The sequence below is a fragment of the Pipistrellus kuhlii genome, unplaced genomic scaffold (genome assembly GCF_014108245.1).
Source record: "Pipistrellus kuhlii isolate mPipKuh1 unplaced genomic scaffold, mPipKuh1.p scaffold_m20_p_4, whole genome shotgun sequence".
Classification (NCBI taxonomy): Eukaryota; Metazoa; Chordata; class Mammalia; order Chiroptera; family Vespertilionidae; genus Pipistrellus; species Pipistrellus kuhlii.
In genome coordinates, this window is record NW_023425540.1 from 20520531 (window position 1) to 20529610 (window position 9080).

At 37.5% G+C, this 9080-nt stretch overlaps 1 non-coding gene across 1 annotated transcript; it reads left to right on the plus strand.

The window, feature by feature from the left end:
• Window positions 1-7593: 7593 nt before the first annotated feature.
• Window positions 7594-7732, plus strand: LOC118704007. Its single transcript, XR_004983244.1, has one exon. It is a non-coding gene; the product is annotated as a small nucleolar RNA SNORA44 (small nucleolar RNA).
• Window positions 7733-9080: the final 1348 nt, after the last annotated feature.

Below are 9080 nucleotides of genomic sequence, written 5' to 3' on the forward strand. Positions count from 1 at the left end.
ATTTCTAATAAATAGACATATTAATGGAATAGAAATTTTGTTCCCAGGAGCACTATTAACATTAAGTAAATAGAACATCAGTCCAGTTGATTTGTTGAATGCCCAATGCAATAGGTCCTCAGGTTATGTCAGAGATCTGTTCCTACTGCGTGATGTAACACAAGTTTGCCTTAAGTAGGAACCCACCTATAATACATAACCACCTACGTCACTCACATGGAGCACATACACAGCAGTAATGAAGGGAAACAGTAAAAAAAATTAAAGGAAGATAACAATTTCTGACCTTTATTTGTGGTAAATAAACAGTAAATAACATAATACACATGTGTGCATACGTTGAAATGGCGGAACTTTTTTTCTTAAATAAATGGGAGATGGTGACACAACCACAAAACGATGTATGTCCTGTCTGATGTAACTGAGGACTACCTGTGTTTCTCACACTCTAATCATTCATGCCTCCCACCTCACCACTGTCTATTTAGTGCTTACTTAACAGTTCTGGATGGTTCTTAAGAATGAACTGTGAATAAAATACTTGGGAATCTTATAGGTGTGTGCTTGGAGGATACCTTGGAAGAACCGACATGTAAAATTTTACTCCTGACTAAGATGAGACTAAAGAGAGTCAGCTATAAACTCCCCAGTGAGCTCAAGTGACTGGGCAGAGTTTGTCCCTCTTGAACAGGAGCACTTATCCAATCGCAGTGCAGTTTATGACAACCACGGAAAACTCTCTGAAGCCCACAGACGTACACACAGGAAAGAAAGTGAAGAGAACACATGCTCTGGAATAGACCAAAAGTATATTCCCTGAAAATCTATGTCCAACAAGCTCAGTTTTCTCATATTTAAGAGGAAGGAGTGCCGAAACCGGTTTGGCTCAGTGGATAGAGTGTCAGCCTATGGACTGAAAGGTCCCGGGTTGGATTCTGGTCAAGGGCATGTACCCGGGTTGTGGGCACATCCCTAGTAGGTGGTGTGCAGGAGGCCGCTGATCAATGATCCTCTCTCATCGATGTTTCTAACTCTCTATTCCTCTCCTTTCCTCTCTGTAAAAAATCAATAAAATATATTCTTTTAAAAAGGGAGGAGTATAATCTTTCCTTAAAGATTTGGATTTTTTTTTTTTTGAATTGGGGGGCAGTTTGAGAATATCTCTAAAAAGCCTTAGGATACTGCCAGTCACAGAACATACAGTCAATGAAAGTAGCTATTGTATTAATGGAGGTACTTTAATAACTGTTGATGATGTGGAGTTTATATTTCTGATGTGTTTTATAGTATAGAGTTTGAACTATGACTATATTTAAAAAAAAAACACAAAAAACACTGTTTTTTTGTTTTTTGTTTTCAATTGTTATGAGCTGGAAACAACAGGAACTTCAAGTAATCCTTTCTTCTTTTTCTGCAAGGGTAGAGAGAAAGTCTCCCAGGTAACTAAGTCCCAAACCATAACAGAGTTTAGAAATATAAATCTATACTCTCAGTTTCACTAAGAAGCAGAAGGGTATCAGTAATACTTTACAGCTAAGTAGCAATATGCTCTGTGCAGTCAAACCTCCAATCACTCAATCTCAAGATTAATGACCAATTATTACTGATTCCATACTAACTGCAATGCTACTCATTTTAAGTAACATTCAAGGGCTTCTGCATTGTTCTGTTTATTTTTGAAAGTTTCAGCATCTTAAATTAAATACCCAATTCATTGCAATTTGCTTTCATCATTGAATGAATAACCCTAAATTGACAATTATAAAAGTACTAGAGACCAGGTGCATGAAATATGTACACACAGTTAGAGGGTCCCTCAGCCCAGCCTGCACCCTCTCTGATCAAGAACCCCTCAGTGCATGTCTGACTGCCTGGCAGGATGGGGCCTAAACTGGCAGTTGGACATCCCTCTCACAGTCTAGTACTGCTGGCTCCTAACTGATTGCCTACCTGCCTGACCACCCCTAACTGGCCCCCTGCTGGCCTGGGAGCCTCCTATCTGCCCCCCTGTTGGCCTGGTGGTCTCCTAACTCTCCAAAAGGAAGTTGGACATCAGGAAGATGTCGGTTGACCTGGTCTAATTAGCATATCACCCTTTTATTAGTATAGATAGTTTACTGTTCTATAATATTTGTTAATATTACCACTACATTAAGACATGGGTTAGTTAGAAAAACGTTTAAACTATTCAGAACACAATTTACCATCGGATAAAATAGTTGTATTTGTTGTTTCTCCTAACTTAGTTATTTTATAGCATTCAGCTGAGACAATAAGCAGTTTTACACATATAATTTAACCACCACAAGTCTATGAACTAGCATTATTAGCCTCATTTAACATGAAAGGGCTAAGTCACAAATATACAAAGTATCTAGCCCAAAGAATCTCTCCTTTTTAAGTTCCTGCTGATAGCAGCTCTGCCCTATTCAACTAGCAGAAACTTCTTTTGAGGCTGCACTTTTGCCTTTACTCAGGAAAGCCAATGATGAAATTTAAAAGAAAGTGTATTTCAACCAAATTCACACCAATCTAAGGAAGAACATCAAAAAGTAATTTAAGTGTTCAAAGACTTTTTCAGTTTATTATACAAATTTGAGGTAATTGTATAAGACAAATGACAAACCACAGTTAACCAGTTCTAGTCATACTTTCTAATGCACAACTGTAGGGACCTTTATAAAGATGTTGTTGTAGGTATGCCTGGGAATTATCACAAAGTTCTCACAAAATTTAAAATATAATTCTATTCCACCAGGCTGCAAGCGCTAGTTATAAAGAGGACAAATGTATGGGGGCATTCACCCAGGCACTGGGATTTTCAAAATGAAGAAACAGATTAGGACACTTCAGAAAATAATAATAGCAACAATAATTACAAGTGTCAATATTACAATAGTAATAGTAAGGAGGGGAAGGAAGAATAACAAGAGGGATGGAAATTCTCCCTCTGTGTTTGGCACTCTCTATGCTTTTTACAGTCTTCCTTACCTCATTGTACTTTATAATAACACTAAAGGCCTGGTGCACAAAATGCATGCAGGGGGGGGGGGGGTCCCTCAGCCTAGTCTGCACTCTCTCCAATCTGGGACCCCTTGAGGGATGTCCAACTGCCCATTTATGCCAAATCCAGGTAGGTCTGCGCCTGAACAGGCAGTTGGACATTCCTCTCACAATCCATGACTACTGACTCCCAACTGCTTGCCTGCTTGCCTTCCTGATTGCCCCTAACTTCTGCCTGCCAGCCTGATAACCCCCTAAACACTCCCCTGACAGCCTGATTGCCCCTAACTGTCCTCTTCTGCAGGCCTGGTACCCCACCAATGGACCTCCCCTGCCAGCTTGATCACCCCCAATTGCCCTCCCTTGCAGGCCTGGTCCCTCCCAATTGCCCTCCCCTGCTGGCCAGTTTGTGGTGGCCATCTTGTGTCCACATGGATGCCATCTGTGACCACATAGGGGCAGCCATCTTGTGTGTTGGAGTAATGATCAATCTGCATATTACTCTTTTATTAGATAGGATAGAGTCCTGATGCATGGATAGGGGCCAGCTGGTTTGCCCTAAATGGTGTCCTCCATCAGGGTGTGGGTTCCCTTGGGGAGTGGGGCAGCTTCGGTGAGGGGCCTGTGGTAGTTTGCAGCCCAGCCATGCCCTCCATCAACCCAAGAGGAGGCCCCGGTATCGGATTTATTTATCTTCTATAATTGAAACTTTGTAGCCTTGAGCAGAGCGAAGCCTCCTGCTCACTCCGTGGCTTCAGCCATTTTTGTTGGGATTTATTTATCTCCTATAATTGAAACTTTGTAGCCTTGAGTGTAGGCCTGGGCCAGCCAGGGCAGCAGGGAAGCTTGGCTTCCTCCAGTGCCAGGGAAACCCAAGCCTCCTGCAGCTTTGTGGCTGTAGCCATCTTGGTTGGGTTAATTTGCTTACTTGCTCCTGATTGCCTGGTGGGCATGGCTTGTGGGTGTAGCAGAGATAAAGTCAATTTGCATATTACTCTTTTATTAGATAGGCTTAATGGAGGAGAATTATCCATACCCACTTTTAATGGGTCCAGAGCAAGAGGTTTAGGGAAATTTACTGAAAATAACTTTTTTCTTGCATATGAACTATTACTCTAATAACCAGTATTCATCTAAAGCTAATTTTTTAATAACTTTATTGTAGGTTCTAGGATACTATTGAGAACTTGTTACTTTTAGTAGAGACAGTTGATGGCTCCCCAATTTTGGTCTCCCCTTCATTATAATAATATTAAAACTCCAGATTTAAGTTGGGCCATTGATGGCCTATTTCAGTTCTCTTAAGCAATTGAGAACATTTGTCCATGCAGACCTATAATGGATGTTTATAACAGCTATTCATAATGTTCCAAAATTAAAATAACCCACATTCATCCACAGGTGAAAGCATAAATAAGTCATGGATGTTTTAAAAGAAGTTATGTCTAGCCAAGACATGGTGTCTCAGTGGTTGAGTGTGGACCCATGAACCAGGAGGTCATGGTTTGATTCCCCATTTGGATACATGCCCAGGTTGCAGGTTATATCCATGGTGATGGGCATACAAGAGGCAGCCAATCCATTATTCTCTCTCATCATTAATGCTTCTATCTCTCTCTCCTCCTTCCTTCCTCTCTGAAAATCAATAAAAATATATTTAGAAAAAAATAAGGAGTTAGGTCTATTAAAGAAAACACTATGATAACACAAGCATGTTGGCCTTGGTATTGTTGTTTTGATGGGAAAATAAAGTTAAATTCTTTGTCAAGATAAAACAAACAGGATTTGGTGACATGATGAGAGAAGAAAAATTAATAAAGCGTTCAAGATCTTGAAATTGTTGATTGGGTGAGTGATGATACCATTAAACAAAACAGGAAGCATGAAGATGGATCAGGACTACTGGGAAGACAATGATGAGTTTAGTTTTTGTTGAATTAGATTGAGTTGCTGATTGAAACATTTAAACTTGGTTGCCCCATGTAAGGAGAAGATTGAGTTTGTTCAGCAACTGAAACAGATTCTTTATAAGCATAATATCTTTTCTACAAAATTTTCTACAACCATTAGAGAACGTTATGCATGTGAAATAAAGTCATAATGCAGTATTTAGGGCTCCCATTTGTAATGAATTATATATATATATATTGTTTTCTTTGGTTTTTCCTTTACAACATATTGAAAATGTCTCTGGGTAATGAAATGATACTTCTTTGTTTTTTTGTACATTTTCAAGTTTAACCATTATAAACCAAGTATCATAGTGAATCATGAACTCTTTCATATAGTATCTATATTCAGAGAAAACTAAATCCTTTACACCTAATCATCATCTCCTCATCTATTGGAAAAATGCAAAAATATTATATTAAACATAAATTATATGTTCTTCTCTATTATTCTTACTTTTGACAGGCAATCTATTAAGGGTCTTCTTAAATTAAAACACACACACACACACACACACACACACACACATATATATATATATATATATATATATATATAGAGAGAGAGAGAGAGAGAGAGAGATTAATTTTAATCAAAACTTATAAAAATGTTTAATTCAACTTAATTTGTATTTTAAGTTATAAAAACAGTATTCAAATATGTTTACATTGTGATTTTATATCATAGGGTTATTATAAAGTAAACCTCACAATGCCTTTTGTTTATGGATATGAACATTTCACTGGTTAAAAGCCAAAAACTGAGCATCCGTATTCATTATTCAACTTCCTTCCTTTTTTGTTGTTGTTGTTTAATACTCTTGTTCTCATTGCTGTTGGGATTTTTTACCCCAGGTATAAATAAATAGGTGTGAATCCAGCCAATTCTTGGTGATTGATCTGTGCATTTCCAGACAGCTCTCACCATATCTAGTAATTATACCACTCAGACACAGAGATTATATTATCTCAAATTGCCTGGAAGGATAACAATTTATCAAACGTGCTGAACGAAGTGCATGTTTGCCTTAAAGTGATCACTTTTTCCTCTGTTCCATTGTTTTATCTAATAAAATGAGTCCAGAAGGCTTTCATCTACAGTCTTTTCCCACCCCTTTCATTTTTATTCTCTTTGGTCATTAAGCAGCGGAAAGAAGATAGACAATGTTTTCTGCTCATATATTTTTTTTTTATCATACTCTCTGTCAGGACAACAGAGATTCAGATTCTATAATGTGATATCAAAGCACAAGACAAGTTAAGCAACAGGATTTCAGAGTGCCTCAACCAAATTTATAGCTGTTCTATACCATTTAGTTTTCTAAGACACATTTAATTATGAAAATAATGCTACAAAAATAAAAAATACTATAAATTAGAGAGGTTAGTTTCTAATCTAATCCTATTAAATTTTTAATAATATTTCTGAGATCTAGAAAAAGGATTAAAAACAAAATTTTAAATTACTACCATGATTTGTCAGTATGAACACACTCTAGCTTCTCCAGGCTAGTTATTTACTCTTCTTTTAGTGCCAGTATAATTGACAGAGATGCTATGTACAGATATTTCACAATGAATATTGGCACATTGCGAGATGGGAAAGAAATAGCCAAAACTTTGGAAAACCATGACCTAAAAAGAAAGGTTACAGATTATTATGAACCTCTTTTTCCAAACAAAGGAATCATTGTTCTTCTCTATTATTCATATGATAAAGCAGAATGTGACTGGTTAATGTTTTGTTTCAGCTTGACTGAGCCAAAGGGATGCTGAAGCAGCTAGTAAAACATTGTTTCTGAGTGTTTCTTTGAGGGTTATTCTGGAGGAGACTAGCATTTAAAGGAGTAGATTGATTAAAGATCACCTTGAGGAATGCAGGTGGACATCACTAAACCTGTTGAGAAACTAAAGAGAACAAAAAGGTAGAGAAAGGAAGAATTTGCAATTTTGTTGGAACTGGCACACCTATCTTCTCCTGCCCTCAGACAAAAGCACTCTGGTTCTTGAGCCTTCAGACTTGGATGGGGACTACACCATCAGCCTTCCCCACAATACTCCAGCCTTTGGACTCAGACCCAGACTTATGCCACTGGCTCTTCTGGTTCTCAAGCCTTTGGACTGGGACTAAATTACATCACTGGCTTTCCTGGATCTCTGGTTGCAGACAGCAGATCATTGGACTTGGCCGCCACGATAATCACATGAGCCAATTGCTGTAATAAATCCCTTCTTATATAGCTACATGTATTGGTTCTTTTCTCTGGAGAAACCTGACTTATCTTGAGAGTTTTTCAAGTGTATCTTAAAGCAGATGGGTTAAGGTAACTCAAGAGCTTTCTGACATTGAAGAGCTGTGAAGAGAGATAAAGGCAGCAAAAGATATTGAGAAGAACATACAGTTTTAGAATGAAGGTTGCCCAATTCTGTAAATGTACCATAAACCTTTGAATTGTACTACTGAAGTGGGTGAGCTTTGGAATACATGTAAATCATTTCTCAGTAAAGGTGTTTTTAAAAATATGTGAATTTATTACTTTCATTTAAAAATAAATCCTACAAATTCACTTTTCAAATATATGTTACTTTTTCTTGCTTTTTTAATCCCCAAAAAGTTACAATTGGAGATAGAATATATAACTAGTATTGCCCAAAGGACTCTTAAGAAAATATAATGTGTAGCCATGGGATTTCCAACTGTACTCACGAGCAACCTGGAGAGAACATGACAGCTCAGGACAGCACAATACCTGCACCTGTCACTCACCTTTCCTATAAGATCATAATATAATATAGTAATATAATATAATCTTTTTTCATGTTTGATTTTGGCATATCTAGCTTTAAATGAATTGAAGCTGTTTATAAACACATTCTAATTGATGTATATTAATTAGGCATCATTATGTTTAAAATAATCTCCTCCTCATAGCACCATTTTGTCTTCCCTGATGACAAAGATCACTCTATTACCTCTCTCTCTCTCTCTCTCTCTCTCTCTCTCTCTCTCTCTCTCTCTCTCCCCTTGGTGTTAGACTTTTTAGTCTTGCATCCCACTTTTGTCCTTATATGGTACTATCTTATTTCCACTCTTATATTCCTTATGAGATGTCAATAATTAACAAATGATGTGGCCCTACAAAATAAACTCAAGAAAAATAAAATAAAATGACCAGCAGTTGTCCTCACATATCTGTTGTGCCCATTATCTAAACTCAAGCTGTCTTATTTGTTACTGAAAAACAGTTACTTCTAAATTTCCCCAATTGCTCTACAGTATGACAAGAAATATTTTTTGCATAATAAGCAGTGCAGTTTCTCACAGCACAAAATGTTGCTAGAGTCCATATTACAACAGTCAATAATTAATGCACTCCTAAATTATAAAATAAATGATAGTAATCTCCATAGCACCAAGAAGAGCAAATTGATTACATTGAAATTAAAAACGCCTGGTGTTCTAATTGTTTTCCTAAAGAAGGTTTAAACCCAGACCTCCTCAAGGGCTCTAGGAGGCATTTCCAGGAGGAAGGGCCGCCTCAGTACAATTCAATGCCCCTCTTTATTTTTATTTTTTCTTTAACTCTGGCAGTTGCACTTGGGACCATGCTGTTCCACAGCAGGTGGGAGTGTTAATGCTCAGTCATCTTGTGACAGTGGATGGATCCAGCAAAAGCAGTCCCCCTGAGGTATATTTAATGTGAGAAGAAATCCTGGCTTAAGGTCTATAATTGTTGTAGGTGAGTGAGATAAGAGTCAATTTACAGAGTTAAATCAAAATGAGTTAAACAGCAGGCTGAAGCACTCACACTGAAATATATTTACACCCTTCCAATTTTGTTTGTGTTTCTAAACTTCACTTATAATCTTACTCTGCTATACATGCACTCTTATCTATCACTTTTCTTCCAAGGAATACAGAATGCCATATCATCAGTCATCAAAATAGGCTTGGAAGACACAAAAAGTTATTGCCATTCCCCTTTTGCAGATAAAAAAGAAAATTGAAGGGAAGGCTAAGTGATTTTCCCTCCTAGATCTCACCAAGAAGTCACTGGTAAAATCACAAAGGGTTTTATGGTCTCTTGAGACCCACATCCACAAGAGTGAGATGAAACTGGGATAACA